This window comes from Abrus precatorius, unplaced genomic scaffold (genome assembly GCF_003935025.1).
Source record: "Abrus precatorius isolate BTA unplaced genomic scaffold, Abrus_2018 Scaffold2, whole genome shotgun sequence".
Lineage (NCBI taxonomy): Eukaryota > Viridiplantae > Streptophyta > Magnoliopsida > Fabales > Fabaceae > Abrus > Abrus precatorius.
Window position 1 is genome coordinate 12,478,458 of NW_020874362.1, and position 19,289 is coordinate 12,497,746.

The window sequence follows — 19,289 nt, forward strand, 5'->3', positions numbered from 1 at the left end:
TATTTGTCTCTCCCCTATGAAAGTTGTTTGCCATTGCCCAATTACTTTCGGTACAATACCACTAAGTCTATTAGCCAGAATTTTTTATAGTCTTATAAACCGCACCAATAAGAGATATCGGTCTAAATTCATCTAGACTTATCAAGTTGGGTACCTTGTTGATCAGGACCAAGAATGATGCATTTGCCCCATTCACTAGAACATCTTTCTCACAGAACTCCAACAAAGCCGCTATAAAATCTGATTTCAAAAACCCCCAATAGCACTTGATAAAATTCATATTTAGTTCGTTTGGCCCTGGACTTGTACTACCACCACAGCTTTTAACTGCACCCCAAATCTCTTCCTCTGATAATGACTTCACTAATTCCTTATTATCACCTTGAGACAGCATACAGAAGTCCAATCCTAATAGCTTTGGGTGCTGCCAGACCTCCTCCAAAAACAGTGATGCAAAATGATCCCTTATGTATGCCTTAACCACAACTAGCTCTTCCACCCATGTGTTATCTATAGATAGCCCACTAATATGATTATGTCCTCAACGTGCCTTAATATAATTGCATTCACTGAGTTTCAAACTTAAGTTCATCATTTAAACTAGAACAACTTACTAGTTGACCCACACATTAGACTTTTAATGCCTAATTTTGTGGTATTAAGTTTTATAAAAACTAATTGAATGTCAATTTTTCTTAATATTTATATAATTTAAATTTTTGGAACACTAATATGGAAATTAAAATTAGTAATGTAACATCCTCAATAAAATTCTCATAGTTTTTCTTTATTTGTGTTGTTTTGAATAAAATGTAATGGAATTTTGTAAAAGATTGATTAGTTGGAACATTATATAAATGTATAAAACAGACTAATAAAATTAGCAAACTGTTAAAAGAAACTTCATCAACATAAAATTTCATTCATGATAAAATAAAATGTGTTTCATAATTCGACTTATAAATAGAATGAAGGTTAAAATTTAAAACTAAATATTAAACTAAAATTTCAAACAATTAACTACTAAATATTACACATAAAATTTGAACTATTATTACAATAAGGTTTATTAAAGTATTACAATTTTTTGAATGAAAATATTCAGCACACATCATTTATCACTCAGTCAACAAAAATCCCTTCTTTCTTTATTCAGCATAACCAATTTCTCCTTTTATCAACACAATCATTCAAATTCTCAACTCATGCCACTTAATCATTTCAATTCTGAAATATTCATCAAATAATAGTACTTTTAGGTACTCATGGCCCCTAAATCATTGCCAACATACTCTTCCTAATTATGATGGACTTACACCAACATCGATAATCATCGTCCGCCTCCATACATGGATACAATGTATGTTTTATTAGGCATTCATAGCAAAGGTATAGTCAGGAGATCAATTAAGAAATGAGCATGAGGCCTACAAATGTTTTCGCTGTCAATATTGTATACTTAAGCTATTAGCATTCATCACCCTCATTTCTCCCAAATATCCCAAATCACCTCTGGACTTTATATCTCTAGTGTATCTTTGAACTATTCATGCAGTAGCTCAAATGTGGCATATCACAATCATATTGTTTCAATACATGTGTTGTAATTATACTAATCAATGTATTACAACATATGTGTTATAATATCACTTGTCGATGTATTACAACACATATACTATAATCGTATTAATCAGTGTCACATTGTGACACATATTTTAGTTACTTCTTTTTTCTTCTTTTCTTACACTTTCTCAGCACCTTTCACATAACACACCTTTCATCATCATTCCTTTATTCATCAACTTTCACTAATAACATATTTGTATTCACTTTCTTTTTTAATTTCATTTCATTGTTTCATGTCCAACGTATATACATTCAGATTTAATTCAATTTACACATTAAATAAAATGTTATCAATTGAAAATAGTTAAATCATTTGCATCCACTTATCTGACACAATTCTTATTCATTGTCATATAACATTCTAAATCAATCAATTATAATTCTCAACTTTTCATGACAATTCAAATTTCATTCAAGCATATCTTGGTCAAACCAGGAAACATATCACTACACAGCTCAATACAAGGTGCTAAAGGTCGAACACCTCCAAACTCAGACCAGTCGCACATTTCATAAATAATTTACTAGAGATCACACCCTCTCAGTCTTAATAAAAATCGTCTAACCTGGGGTTTAATCTTTTCCTGACAAACTTATTATTTTCAACACCAATTCACAACTTGAAACTGTTCATTCGTAATCATCATTAATAAAGTTGTGGAACTTCTAAAAATGTGTTTTCTTTATAGTTCTTACTTTAAAACTTTACTTAGATAAAAATACATATATATTTTAACTTTCTTAAGTTGAACATACAGTTAGAACTTAAATTTTAAGGTTAGCTCCCCTTACCTTGAAATATATCCTTGAAGCTATGTTCTTTGTAAGCTCTAGAGATAAGCTCTACGTTTTGACCATAAACACTATCCAAAGACTAGAGTTTTTCCTAATATCAAAGTAAAATACTATTATAAAGAGAGGAAATAGAGAAATAGAGACAAGATTCAAGAGTTGGGCTCTATAGACTTACTTGGATTCAAGTAGAATAGACATTGGAGCTCAGATTTAAGAGAGATTTTGAGTGATATGAGGCTTTCTCTAGGAAGAGAGAGGGAGAGGATAAAGAGAATCAGAGAGGAAAAAGTGATTTTGGTGAGAAATGAAATTTTTCAATGTTGAATCCCTTAAATACCCTTCAAACCTGCACGTTCTCAATCCAATTGGGAACTTCTATTTAGTGCGGATCTAGGTAAGCCTTTAAGTCCTCATTCCCCAAACCTACTTCTTATTTCTTGAGTTCCTCTTCTCTAAATTTTCTATTTCTTAATAGTGAGAGAATTTAAGCCCTCAAGCGTTGTTTTTTTCCTAGATGTTGTAATATTTACATGCATAATTTCAAGTTAGCTGAGATTGAGTCGATGTTAGGAGAAACCCTAAGGTAGAACACCAAGTACCTATGTGAAAGTTGGATTGTGTGTTGAGACATATAGATTGAAATATTTAATAAGGACTTTAACTATTGAACACATACTGTGAACCTTGTGTGTTGAAATGAATAAATGAGTGTTGGTGTGATGCTATGATAAAAGTTCTAAGTGTTGAGCTGTCATTGTATATGTATGTATATTGCTAGATGTTTTTGAGCTGTTGAATATATATATATAATTGTGACTGAGCTGTATTGTTACGCTGATATTCATCATTCAAAAGCCTAGTTGCATATTTGGGTAGGGTAGACATGTATCGAATAAATAACATGCTGAGCTGTACTGTGTTGTATATTTGGATCCAGGTATCGGGATGGGTCGCTCCTAGACCGAGAAAGTGTAGGTTCCTTCTGGAATACTAGGTCTGTAAAACCAGTTGGAACTGAGCTATTGCATCATACATTATATGAGCTGCATTGCTATATCCTATGCTAAAACTACTAAAAATTTAACAAGTTGTATAGATATTTGTATTCATATTTACTTTTATAATTGTGGTAATTGTTTCGTAAGCTCACCCTTGCATTTTGTTTATGTCATGTGTGTTTTTTGTGATGATTGTGCTATGGTACGTGAGCAAATGTAATAGGTACCGCAGCTACTTCTCAAGCGTCTAACTAAGGAACAACAAAGCCAACACATTTTGAGAGAAAATTGTAGCTTTAGCTACTTTGTCAGTCTAGATTTTAGTGGTAGGTCTAGACTGTTTAGCTATAATTTTTAAGTAATGTAATTATTATTCAAAAACTTGCATTTCGAGCTTTTCACAGAGTAACTGTTGTAAATATGTAATTTTTTTTGGATTATATGAAATTTCCCTCGGGGCTTTGTTATTCTATTGATTTGGATGTTAAAGTTTATGATTTTCGAAAGTTATATTATCTGTACTATATGTGTATTGTCTCATAAATGCAATCTGAATTAGGAGTAGTAATTCAAGATGTCATTGATCCTTTACAAAAAGAGATTGTGACATTAATTAAAATAATTAAGAAATTAAGAAATATAAAACTCTTTTTTTAACTAAATAATCAACCAAAGATAAAAAAAAATTAGTAAAATTTATTTTAAAAAACATTAAAAGTGTTATAAATGTTTTTCCTTTTTTTACTATAGTTAGTTCTTTAAATTCAATCTTAAAGATTAGATTTAACATTTTTTTTAATTTTTATCTTTTATTATACTTTCAAATTAAAAAATAAATTATCAGCATTAACATTTTATGATTTTTATTAGTAGCATTAACATTATTATAGAATATTTGAAAATAAAAATTCTTTATATAAAAAAAGAAACTTATTATCTTTAAAATATAAAACTATACTATATATAAGTTTGCTTGAATATATAAGTTTTAAACCTCTTAAAATTTTGTATTTTTTCATTTACTACCTCAATTTTTTTTTCTTAAACAAGTCAAAAAAATTTAAACAAAATTTCTAGTTAGAATACATTTGGTTGATATAAGTTTCTTCTTTCAATAAAATTTGTTTAAATTTAGTTCTAGAGACTGAAATTAATACTTTTTATTATATATTTTTATCTTTTAAAATAATAAATTTATAGTCTTTTAAAATTTAGTCAACTTTTTATTTGATATGGTGAGGTATGAAAAATTTCACAAGGAACTATTTATTTAAATACTTACTTAATAAATTTGTTTTATAATAATAATTTATATTATAAATTTAATAAAAAATTATTAAAATAAATTAAAAATAACTTATTTTAATAAGATATAAAAAAATATTATTAAAATAAGTTAAAGTAGTTTATAATTTTTATAAATTAAACTTTATAGTTTAGGAGATGTTAATACTAAAGTGAAATCTAGTTGCATTGCTAATGTTGATACAACTATTCAATGAAGGCTGTTTTAATTTTTATTATTTTATTTTATTTTTTCTTTTTGCCTTTTTTTTCATTTTTTTTGTATATTATAATTCTACCTTTCATTTTTCTATCCTCTTATATTAAATATTGTTTAATCTATTGAATGCGATTGTTCACGCCTGCAGGTTTACTAGTGACACAAATAATGACAATAATAATATAAAATTTGCCTATTAAAATTGTTATGACATTTTTCAAAAAAGATAATTTATCAATCATTTTATTAATTACTTATTTTCATATTTTTAATCTTCTATTTCTTTTATCTTTTAAACTTAATATTTTCCTTTTTACTGATTTTTTATTTTTCAAAAAAATTATAATAAAAATACTATGATTTATTTTTATTATTAAAAAATACTATAATTTTATAATAAAGTCACGTGACAATATTAAATTATTAAATTATAATCTAATCAACGTATGGTTCTTATCTTGTAACTTTAGGAGGTTTATTTAGGAATCAAATTTGAATAGTTCAATCTTTGGAAAAAAATTTATATATATTCAGTCCTTTACAAACATGAATGAAAGGAAAAAAAATATCCGATTACGTAATTTTTTATGGTATTAGAGCCTTCTCTAAGCTTTCATTGAAACTTTATTACCATGGTTAGTTATGAAAATGACGTTCCAATGGAAGAGCTTGATAAGTAAGAAGAACAAAAGATGTTGAAGAAGATTTCATCAATGTATGATTTGAATGCTAATGACTATTCAAGAAATTTGATTACTCAAGTGCAACTTCGAGGGGAGAATTACAAAGAATGGGTGAGACATAAGAATGTTTTTGCATGCTTAAAGAAAGTAGGGTTCCATAGAAGACACCATTGAAGCACCAAAGGAAGGATCACCTGAGATGGAAGATTAGTGAACTGTGTAATCTATGTTAAAATCATGGATCTAAATACCATTAAACCAAATCTACGTTCCACCATGTCTTACAAAGAAAATGTAAATGATTTGTGATCATATATCAAAGAAATATTTTCTTTTGTCAATGGGCTTAGGATATAATAATTGAAATCTAACTTTGGCCAGATGTAAATAAGACAAGATGAAAGTAGTCAATATTATGGAAAGCTAAAAAACTTTGTAGGATGAGTTGGGCAATAATGAACAGATCCTTTATATAGCCTCAAGATTGGAGAAGTGGGGAAAAGAAGAAAGAGTACATCAATTTCTTATGGGATTTGATGATGCAACATACAGAATTGTTCATTCCAACATTCTAGCAATAGATCTACTACCTACTTTGAATAGGACATATTCAACGTTGATTCAAGAAGAAAGAGTGAAAGGCAATCACTAAGACTAAAGAATAAAGAGAAGAAGTGATGAGTTTGGCTATTCAAATAGGTGGATGAGGTGTAAAGGGAAGAGAGGATGGAAAAGATAAGTTTGTGACTTATACTCACTATCATCTAATAGGACATGAAGTTGGAAACTATTTTCAACTTATTAGTAAGGGGATAGACTGAAGAACAAAAAGAAGATTAATGGTTAAGGCAAGTCACTGCTGAATGAGGAAAAAGAGGAACGATGCATGCTAATGTTGTGCACAGTGGTGGAATAGATGCAGAAACCATGATGTCAAAAGAAGATAAATTAGGTTTGGTTGGGCTCACTACAAATTAGTGGCAAATATTAGTAGTTACTAAATTCTCTAAACGAAGTCGAATGACAAGTTAGTAGGTGAGGATAATATGAATACATGAATAATTGACATTGGGGCTTCCAACCACATGACTAGAAACCTAAACCATATGCACAAATTGCATGATATTCAAACCGTTGGACTCCCTAATGGACAATGCACAACAATAGTCAAAGAAGGAAGTATGGTCATTAATGGCAGCTTAAAACTTACTAATGTCTTCTATGTGCCTAAATTGAACTACAATTTTTAATATATGTTTCACAGTTGATAAATGAATTGAAATGTGTCATTCAATTCACTAATAAGATGTGTTATGTAGGATCGTACTTTGATGATATTGATTGGAGCAGGTGAATAAAATGATGGACTCTATTTTTCCAAGGGAGTTTGAAGAGTGGGAGCCTACAAAACTAATGGAATGCATTAAATAGGAATGCATTAAGCAGTTTTCTAGGTTGTTTTTGATACAAAATGTTATTTGGAAGGTGAAAAATGCACAAAAATATATAAATATTTAATAAAGTCAATATTTGTCTTTAATAATTCAAATTGTGTAAATTTAATAGAATTCTGATATAATTTTGTTAGTTTTGCAGGAGATTCTAAGCTAAGAGTCTTGAGAATAAGGATTGAAGAAGATTCAATTGAAGAAAGTGGAAGATTTGAGCTTAAAAGATCAAGAATCAAGTGATATGTGATGGACGTAGCAACTTTGGATGCATAAAGTTAACACTTTGAAAAGGAAAATTCATGAAGATCAAGTGCGTAACAACTCTAAGTATTGAAAGTGAACACTCCAGCAATAGAATTTATGAAGAGCCTGTGCTCAGCTTAAAGTGTACACTCTAACTACTGAGAGTAGCCACACGCAGATTTGAGTGTACACCCTAACTACTGAGAGTAACCACCCATAGTTGCGCGTGTTCACTCTGCCTACTTAAAGTAGTCACACACAAGGCTTATTTGCACAAAACACATGTGTGTGGACATTCTGGTCACTCACAGTATCCATGCAAAATAATAGAATTTTGAAAATCATTTTTTAAGTGTCAACTTTGGACTTTGGAGTTCCTACTTCAGCCTTAGAAGCTTCTAGAAGGCTTTCCAGGTTATTACTCTCAATGATTAAAGTGTCAATGTGGAGAGTGGTGAGCAAAATTATAAAAAGCAGTTGGAAGTTCAGATTTGGAAGTTTTTCTCATTTTTTCATTTCTACACCTTAGGAGAGTGAGAGAGGGAGATTAGGGGCGACTTCCAAGCTCTAGATCTTAAGAAACCAAGTTGTGGATTAGATTTATGAAAAAATTCTGCAGCTCCTCTTCTTCCACTCTTTCTTTCTCTTTTTCTTTTAGTTTATAAAATTTTAATCAATTTTAATTTTTGTGAAGCACAAGGTTAACAAAGTTAGAAAATACACATAAAGATGTAAATTGGTTCACTGTAAAATTTAAAGGCCATATTCAGTCCTTGATACTATGTCAATAATTTCACTATTAACCAAAATTACAACTATTGAAATGTCACTTTTTATATATAATTTCATTTTCATTTTAGTTCCTTTACTATATCTAAATTTCGCATTTCTAAAATTTTATTAAAGTTATTAAGTTCTAGAAATTCTAGTTACATAAAAAGTCTGAATATCAAACGAGATAGCTAAGTACGGTTAGAATTACAAATTTTTCTATTAATTATTGAAATTTAACACTTCAAAGGAGAAAATAAGTAATTCTAATAGTAATTCTAAATAAATAGAAAGTACAAATAACAGCAACAGTTAGGCTAATCCAGAAGGTTAATCTATAAACAACTCATCCTCTGCTGCTTTGGTTCACCTGAGTAGATCATTTTGCATGCCAAGATATTTTATGGCGTAGTATAATGGACATAGAATTTCAACCTTTACCACACGAGTCATAACTACATGAGTAGTTGAAGAATCATTTATGTTACTTATAATAAGAATTATATTTCCTTTGAATATGATGATTTAGTAGACATGATTGTAATCACATCTCCTTCTTCCCATGGAGAAGACCTGACATTATTGTGGTGCACCCCTAAAGCTCATTCTACATCCACAAAATAATTTAAGGAACACAAAATAAGGAAAGGGTGAGTATAAATATTTATAAACTATATCGTAAGGCAAATACTCAAAACAAATAAATACTAAGCAATAATCAATTATATCAATATTTTATGTCTTTTAATTGTTTTTTTTTTTGCGGAGTAATGAATTAAAATCTTGAGTTGAAGATTGAGAGTTATGTGCCCGCAGTCTAGACAATGCCACAGGTACAAACATCTGTCATTAGACCACAATTTAAATGCACAATATTCTTAAGTCATGTCACTTCTAGCAGTTTAAACTCACAGCAATCATGGAATCCTCCAGCACTAGTCAGGATAGTTCAATATGATTTTTCCTGCCTGCAATACAAGTTAGCTAGACCTGGCTAGTGCTTTACTATCCTCATAGGTAGATACTTTAACAAACTACTTTTTGCTCCACACTTGTATCAAGCGTCATTCAACCACTTTTGTGTAATCTCATTCACAATTATATATCATAATTACAATCAATCAAAGTCCATAATCCAGTTCATAAGGTATAATTTTATGCTTAGATATCAATCCCTAATGCAAGAAAAATCTCATCATCATGAACTTAGTAAATTCTCAATATTTCTATATTTTAAGAATTACATTGTAAAATTCATAACTAATTTAATTTAACTTTAAAAATCATAAAATTACAATAAAAAAAGTAAACATCCACAAAATTCAATATGAAACATAATCTTTCTCTACTAGTTGTAGAACATCACCTCTTAGTACATGTTCAGTATAAAATTCATAATTAAATTATTACAAATCCAAAATCTATGAAATTAGTGAGGTTATTTTCTTTAGAGTGTCTAATTACTCAAAAGAATACTCACATAATTCAATGACTTATAGAAAGTAAGACAAAACACAATTTAACCACACTATATAGAGAATGTCATTTCGTAATCACAACATATTGGAAAATTCATAACTAATTGATAAAAGAAATCAAAATTCAATGAAACTAGTTGGTAATCACTCCTAATTCAGTCCTTTATTTGGTAAAAATGTCTCTAGAGTTTACTTCAAAAATAATACACACATTTTTTAGAATTTACAGTTTGACCTTCAAACTCTCTTATTTTGCAAAGAGGTCCTTTTTAAGTGAGTTAGTTAAACTTAGTCAAATGCCATGTTTTTCTTCCATTTCATGAGTTAAAATCCAGTCCTTAAATGTTTAAAATTTAGCTAAGTGGTCCCTCCTTTATATGGTTTATATTCCATACTTGATCTAAATCCATTTCAAGTCCAAGTAGTCTTTGGTCATAGTTCAATCTTTCTAATTTGTCATTTAATTTCAAAATAACTTCGTCAAGTCCATAGTTATTATAAATCTATTCTTCAACCAACTATGAAATATTTTGTGATTTATACTCAAGTATTACAAATCTTTCTTAAAAATTTGAGAAAATTTATTTTTAAGTGAAATCATAAGTATCACAATTATTTCATGACATGAATAATATCAATCAACATTGTATTATCATCACATATATTGAAATCAATGATTAAGATTATATCCTACACTCATTAAAATGCTTTATGGTGAACAATAAAATATTAACAATGCAGAAAATGGAAAGTTGCAGAAATTCTTAGAAAATTATTCAAACAATTCTAAGGCTATAACAACTTATATTTAGCAAAACAACGTGAATAAAATATACAACAAGCAAAGTCATCAATAAAATTTCCTTAATAAAATTCCCTTATGGTCATTTACAGTTTCACTATAAGAAAAATAGTTATTTGTGACTGATTTTTCGGTCACTAATAAAAATATTTTAGTCGCTAAACTAATTAGTGACTAATTTTTTGACTTATAATGTTGGGTCGCTAAATGTATGGTGCCTAATGGTTAACGACGGATTTAGCAACTGATAATTTAGAGACCGAACTAGTGATTGAAACTAGAGACCAAATTAGTCACTGAAATTCGAGATCGAATTAGTGACTGAAATTAGAGACCGAACTAGTGACTGAAACTAGAGACCGAATTAGTGACTGAAATTTGAGACAGAACTAGCGACAAATTTTAGAGAGTGGTAGTGACAGACTTTAGCAATTGATTTAGAGACTAATTCTGTGATGAAATTAGTGACTAACTTTTGAGATCGATTTAGTGAGTGATTTTAGAGACTGATTTAGTGACGGATTTTAGAGACTGATCTACCAACCGATTTCAAAATTGATATAGAGACAAATTTTTAGTGTCAAAATCGGTCACTAATAATATAATATTAACTTTAAAATATGTAAACTGATTAATCATAATTGAACCTAATAAGCAGAGATATATCATCAATAATAATCATTGTTTTTCATCAACATAGGGACATCTTTACCATACACAATAAGATATAATAAATCTCTAAAACACAATACAAATTGTTAAAGTCTTTAATTGCATACATACTACATAAGTCTCTAACTCATACACAATAGAAAAAGATATGTCAAGTAATATAAGGTAACAGACATTGAATATTTCATTCTGACTCTGATTCTGACTCTCCATTTGTTGCTTCTTCATGAATAGGTTGCATTGATTGTAAACTAGAAGGTTGGAAGTTTATCTTTTCCATCATTTTTCGTAACAATTGGTTATTCAATTGAATATCTCTCCCAGTATTTGCCACCCTAGTAAGAAGGTCATCTCTTTTAGTTTGAACTTCTTCTAATTTCTTTTTCAATTCTTGAAGTTCCTCTCTTCGTACCCACTCGGATGATGAAGAACTTGAACCATGATAAAAAAGTCTCCCAGCTACCACGGTGGACTCCAATCCAAGGCCATATATTCTTTCCTTTTTTGTTCCAGCTACGTCATGCCACACATCTAACTCACTCGGTGGAGGGGTTCCTTGAGAAGATGATGTTTGTGTCGCTTCCTCCCATATACATGTAAATTCTGCCTGTTAGAAACAATAATATAAGATAAAAGCCTTAAAATCATACATTAAAAACAAATTTGAATTACACAAAAGGGTGACTTACATCTATATGTGCAGATTTCTTATCCACCCACGTCTTATCCTTCTTACGTTGGTGTACATGACGAAATAACTCTGATGGAGTAGGAGCATTTCCAGTTAACTTTGTCTATAAGACAAATACAATAACACATATTAATACAAAGTGTGTATAGAGATAAAATACAAATTAATTCATGATACAAAACAAAATTTATAATAAAGTTTAAAAGTATAAAGACAAAACTTAACCAAATTAGCTCTATGTTGAGAAGTCGTAATGGAACCACTAGTATGGAGTGACCCTCCAAATCCTACACAATCAGATGCTCGATTTGTTTTTGCTTGTGTGCTTTTTTTCTTAAATTATTCACTTCTCCAATGTTCACATAGTCTATCCCAAACATGATCTCCAAGCCAATTTGGTTTATTCATTGGAGCACGGACCTTGTTAAGAGAATTTTTCAATAATACTGCACCTCGCATTTCAAAATTTCTTCTTACCCATCTATCGTCCGGCGGACAAATAGAAAATTTTTTCTACAATAATAAAATATAAACAACGAATTAGAATAAATACAAACATCAAATTTAAAACATAACAATTCATATAAGACACTTATCATAAACTCTGCAAACCACATGTCTCTTATCGAAATAGCTCCAGTGCTCAAACATTACTGGCAGTCTGAGAAATTTTTCTACCTTTCCTTAATTTTCTACGAAACCTAAAACTCCCACCTTTTCTTTTCATGTATTGCTATTTGCTAATGTCATAAAGAAGAGAACTTTAACATTCTTCTAAACAGGATAAGAACACGCTTTGAACAAAAAAATGTTTAAGCAAACAGAAAAGTAATGAAAGAAATTGAAAGTGGAGGGATTAAGAGCGAAAGGTGTAGCTAATCTGAATGTGGAACAACTGCAATCGAATTCAAAGCCAAATACAAGAGAGGAAATATTGAATTCTGATTGAGATAAAATAGAAGCGTAGGATACCTAAGCGAACTCACTTCCCAACAACCGTGAACTCCTATTACAATGAAGATTGAATGCTGGTGAAGGTGGGTAACAGGATAAAGGATTCAAATTTTGGGACATAGGGTTCCGGCTAATAAGTAACAAAATATTTTATTTTATTATAATTATTTAAAGAATAAATCATCTAAAATTATAAATTTTATTTTTTTAATATTTTTCTTACCCTATTTTTTAATTAATTTAATATTATTAATTATAAATTACTAATTTTTTAAATTTTGTTTGAATAATTTTTGTATTTTGTAATTATACTAAAATTAAGTTTGAAAGTTCTATTTTATAAATGTATATTTTTGTTCTATATAATTAGATCTATGAACAAATGAAAATTTTAAGATAACATTAAAATAATAAGAGTAAAAACTAAATTAATTTATAATTTTTATCTAAAAATAATAATAAAACAAATTCTTTAACTCATTTTTCTTGCAATATTATAATACACATTTTAATTTAAAATTTTGATTTGGATATATGGGTATACTATTTTAATTTAAAATTTAAAATAAAAATATAATTTAAGAAGTGTTACTGTATTTTTGCAATTTGAAATATTTTACAATATTTATACTAAACAAACTGATTATCTAAGCTTATTAAATAGGTATTTAGAAAGAAACAAAATAAAAAAAATTAAATTTGATATTTTATTTATTTTTATTTTATTTTATAGAAAACTATTACTTATATAATTTTAATTATAATTTTGTTCTATTTTATTGGATATTCGAATAATACAATTATAAAAATAAAATTAAAATAGTAATAAAAAAACTCATTTATCAAATTTAAAATTTAAAAAATAATAATTACTTCAATTTTTTTATTGATTAATTGTATTAAAATATTTGATTGATACATTATACTATATTAATTACATGTTTTTTTTTTGTTGAATTAGTTATCTTACTTTCAGTTAAAATTTTATATATTAAATCATTCATTTTATTATAATAATTTATTCAATTCAATAATAAATAAACTAATATATTTATAAAAATAACATGAGTTTTTAAAGAAATTTTTTATTTTAATTTTTTAGCATTTTTTGTATCAATAAAAAATTTAATATATGACTTTTTATTAAGTGAAATAATTCACAAATTAAAATTTTTTTATTAAAAATTAAGATTGATATGTTGATAAAATAAAATAGAAAAATTAAGTCTTTTTAAGAAAATAAATAAAATTAGTGTTATTTTATTAATTAACAAAAAAAAATTATATAACTAATTTCAATTAATAAATTATGAAATATAAAATAAAAATTATATTTGTTAAAAAATAAAATTTAATAAATTTTTTTAAATTTATCTTAAATTAGTCTCTAAATTGGTCACTAATAAAAACAGATAAATCGGTTGCTAAATTTTAAAAAGAATCAGTCTCTATTTCGGTTGCTAAAGGATAAAACATAACCGTTATTATTTAATAATGTATTCGATCTCTAAACTGGTCATAAATAGAGACAGATAAATCAGTCACTAAACTTTTTTAAAAATCAGTCTCTATTTCGGTCGCTAAAAGACAAAATATAATAATAATTATTAATAATGTATTTAGTCTCTAAATTAGTCATTAATAGAAACAAATAAATTGGTCACTAAATTTTTAAGAAAATCGGTCTCTATTTCGGTCGTTAAAAGACAAAACATAATTATCTTTATTAATAATATATTCTGTCTCTAAATTAGTCACTATAGTAACAAAAAATTTTCGGTCACTAAATATAGTCACTAAATGATGATTTTGTTGTAGTGTTTGTTAACTATTTTTTGCTTTTAGTGATTTCTTGATTATTTCTTTGCAAACAAGATATCTATCACATATTCGACCAAAGTTATGAAATTTAATCATCAAGAAGAAGGATTAAGAGTTTCCCTTGACTCAAAATTTATTAGCATGAAAGTTCCTTAGGTTATAAACTAATATTTCTCTTCCTTGATTTTTGTGTTGATCCTTACAAGTAAAGCCTTTTTCCTCTCTTCCACGTGCTCTTTCTCCTTCCTTTGAAAGAGTTTCCTTGACTCAAAATTTATTAGCATAAAAGTTCCTTAGCTTATAAACTAATATTTTCCTTCCTTGATTTTTGTGTTGATCCTTGCAAGTTTGATGTAAAGTCTTTTTTCTCTCTTCCACATGCTCTTTTTCCTTCCTTTGAAAGTGTTGTCCACTTTCTTTGATCTTCAAGTTTACGTGCTAATAGTCTCTGAACAAGAAAATTGACCAATTGCAAGGTTTTTTTTTATGTGAGGTAGGCTTGTGTTTTGGTGAAGTTTGTTGCCTTATTTGGAGTCTTTAGAATAGGTTGGTATATGGTTTAGCCTTGTGAGGTTTAGGTATTGTATGTTGTCATGGCTTTGAAATGTTTAAATGGTGCAAAATGACTAAGGGTAATGAAAGCTCTCTCTTTACATGAAATATTCTCTAAATTGATATGAACTTTGACCTTTTGTGTGTATGTCCTTTCTTAATTTTCTTAATTTCTAAGTATGTCATTTATTGCCTTCTTAATTTTCTTTGTCTCATTTCACTTAAGTATCTAATGACCGTGCTCCTCCACATATGCCAAGTATTTTTTATTCACAATGTGGTCTACTTTTAGCTTGCTTCCCACGCTGAAAGTTGCAAAAAATTTTGAGGTAATAAATGCTTTCATAATGACAACTTTGATTCCTTATCCATTTGTACCTTAACTCTTATGATTACTTTCTAATTCTTTTAGTTCTTTTTTATGTACTTCTTAGTATATTTTTAAGGTGGTTGGTCATAATTCATAACTCTTCATTATACAAGAACTAAGTCTAAAGTCTTGGTCAACGTTCCTAATCATTATTCATTGACTTGCTTGACTTATTTTTGTTTCTTGTTGACTAATTCATTCCCGCTGAGCTTAGGCATTATCTAATGGTACTTTGACTCATCTCACATATGGAAATAACCGTGCAAGTGGCCTTCCAAGCAGTTTTGTCTTGTTGTCAAAGTTTCTACACAATTGTCCTAAAATCATGTGAAATCAAAGCTATTTGGGAAGAATTTGGTGTAACTTTTTTATAGGTTTTTTGGTCCTTCTATTTACATGTCCAGTATGCTATATCAATAGGCTAGTTACCATAAAAAATTTATAATTTAATTCATTCATTTGCTTGTCCACAAAGGCCACAATTCCTAAACTTGTTTTGAGCTATTTTCTTTGTTTTAAGCTAGTTTTGTAATTTTGTATCTCAATTTCTATTTTTGCTTCTTCTAAATCTAGTTAAATTATTATATATTTCATTTTGGATAATTAAAAAATTAACAACATTTTTTGAAAAATTACTCTTCCCTATTAGATCTCCTTACACTAAAACCTCACAATTCTCTCTATTTTGGTTTGATTTTGGATCAATGTCACTAACTTTGTTTTAATTTCTTTTTCTCTTTTTATTTTCTATTTTTAAATAATAGAATCTCTATTTAGACAAGAATGACAAAAATTGAAGTGCTACAACTAATATCTCACAACTCACATATTTTTACAATAGCCTCTTTAGGCTTATGAAATGCTAAATATTGCTTTTTCAATAATGTCTCTTTAAGAAAAAGAAAAAACAAATCACATTTAAAGTACTTACCACATTACCTCTCTAGGAAAATAATAACTCATTTTCACAAAAAAAAAAAATTATACAAAAAGAATACAAATATAAGAAATATTGATTATATAGTATTTCTAAAGCAATTCTCGGTGAATTCATTTCTTTCTACATGAGAGTGTCTTTAATTTATAGACTTCACAAAATGTTCATGTTAGACATCCCATTTGTCCATTAGACAAGCCAAATTGCTTCTTTGGAGTCCTCTGATGTGTCTAAGTTCTTTTTGTGTACTTGTGAGTTTCTTGCATTTTTTTTACTTTTTCTTCTTCTCGGTGTAATTTACAAAGAGAAGTACAAAAAGTTCTTTTTTGTTTTTTAACATAATTATCTTTGTTCTTTTTAATGCTTCTTAAACTTTACTAGGTAAACTTTTTTTGTATTCTTGATTCTAATGTCTTTGACGTATACACTACAATTAATAAGTAATTTGTGTTGATAATATGATGTATTTGACTTTTTTTAGATATTTATAAACGTGTTTCTTGTGTTGATAGTATGATGTGTTTGGCTTTCTTTAGATATTTATAAACATGTTTCTTTTAAAAAGTGTGTAGTACATTGTCTAACAAATGACAATGAAACAATCAAGCAGACGAATAAGATAATTTAGACAATTAATTTAAAATAGAAGTTTTTTAATTAACAAAATTTAAATTTTTCTGCTTTTAAAAGAGCTCACTTAAACATAATTTAAAAGCCTAACAAACAAAACTAGCCCAAAATAATAAGGTTAGAGACATAAACACCTTGAACGATCTATTGATGCAAGAGATTAAAGAGAAAGGATTGGAATTTTAAACTTCCCAGCCAAAGTTTATCATATAACCTATATTAGCTAAATAATTATAATTTCCTTTTTCTCATTAATGTTAAATTCTAATACCCTCAACAAAATCATTCACATTAATTTTAATAGTTTGGTTAAAAAAGAAAGATTGAACAATAAAGATTTGTTATTACTTCCATACCTTCAAAAAGATTTGTTTGCCTATTACCTACAATAGAATTAAGGATTAAGTTAACAAAATTGCTCATATTAAAATCAAAGACATTTAATATTCGAATGACTCTTAAAAATAATTATATCTTATTAAATCATAGTAACTTTATATTTTAAATTAAACTAATTATAAAAATAAAAAAAATGATAACAACAATTATTGTTTTCAAATTTAATTCAAATGAATTAATTGATAAAAAATTTAAATATGTGAGCCAATTTAATTTTTAGTTTTGTTACTTTTAACTCATAAAATTGAGTTTAAACAACCAATAATAATAGATTTTTATTAAACACACTTTTATATATTATTTTTACCAATAAACGAAGTTAAAAGTCCATAACAAAACAATTACTAAATATATTTTGTAAAAACAATCTTATCTTAAAAAAGAAAAAGAATAAGCTTAGAGGGAGAAAGGTAAAACATTTATAGTCATTTTTTAAAATATGCTAAATTTGCAAGGATATTAATGCATCTTTTAGCTTACTGAAAAATATGATAAACCTATATTATTTTATTAAATATTTAAATTTCTTTAATGTTTCTAACTTAAAAAAAAAAGAGAGAGACTATAACCATTTATGCATTTTAAAGGAAATTAATTTCACAAATAAAACATTGTTGCAATGTAAATTGACCACCATCTTAGTTAAAAGACACTAAAATTCAGTTTGGATAGCAAATGCTAAGTTAATGCGGAAATCTCATGATAAAACTTCCTTGAGAATCTCTGAGAAGACCACACCACAGTCCACAAACAACTTTGTCGGAGTTTAAGATCAGCTTGAAATTGCTGGAAAGATGAGGTGACTAGCCAATAAATTATTTAATTTTTATTCCATGAATAATTTAGATTAAAAATATATAAAAATAGAATAGGAGATCTATCTAATTTTATTATTTTGATATGTAACTTATCATGTTTTTATTTAATTTTTATAGCTTATAATTTTCTTTCCTACCTTGTTTACCAAATAGTTTTTAAAATTTTCTTACCATTCATTCTTATAAAACCTCTTGATTACTAAATAAAAATATAATATATTACCTTTTTATATATAATACTTACTTTATTATAAAATTCTAAATTATTTTTTTATTTTATAAATCTTCTTAATTATTAAATAAAAAATTATTATTTTTTATATTTTAAAATAATACATTTATATTCTTTATTTAATACTTACCGATAAAATAACTAAAGGATTATTAACAAGATTCGGAGGAGAATATAACGCAACTTTTAAATTAGTGAAAAAGTTATTAGGAGAATAATTATATTTTTTTATTTTTTATATTTATAATTTTTTAATTATTAAATAAAAATATTAAATAAATTTTAATTTTAGATGATAAATTTTTGTACATTTTTATTTAATATATACTTCAAAAAATTATTTTTTAATGTGTATTTAAAATATTCAATAAAAACTTAAATAGTATTTTTATTAAAAAATAAATATTATTAATATATTGAATTATGTAGTATTTTATAATTTTTAACATAAATTTACTGTATCTAATATATATATATATATATATATATATATATATCTTTGATCACGTGTTAAAAACTATAAATAATAAAAAGGTATTAAAAATATATTAAAATATAAAACAATAATTAAGGTTTAGTTTTTACATTTTTTACTCACAAAAGAAATTAAAAATATTTTTAATATATTAAAATTAAGAATTAAGATAATTTTAATGAAGTTTAATTTAATTTAACTTTTAGTTTACGAATTTATTTAAATTTAAAAAATTCTATGAAGTTATTTAATTTGAATAACAGACTAATGAACGAAAGGGGGTTAATAGCGAATATATCGGAGAAGATATTTTTTTTTAAAAAAATTGAAATTAAAAGGAAGCGAGGAAGACAAAATACCCGATTTTTTTAATTTTTGGCAAAGAAA

The 19,289-nt window shown here is 27.0% G+C and overlaps 1 pseudogene; it reads right to left on the reverse strand.

Annotated features, from left to right (window-relative positions):
* Positions 1-11,207: 11,207 nt before the first annotated feature.
* On the reverse strand, positions 11,208-12,365 carry LOC113859478 (annotated as a pseudogene).
* Positions 12,366-19,289: the final 6,924 nt, after the last annotated feature.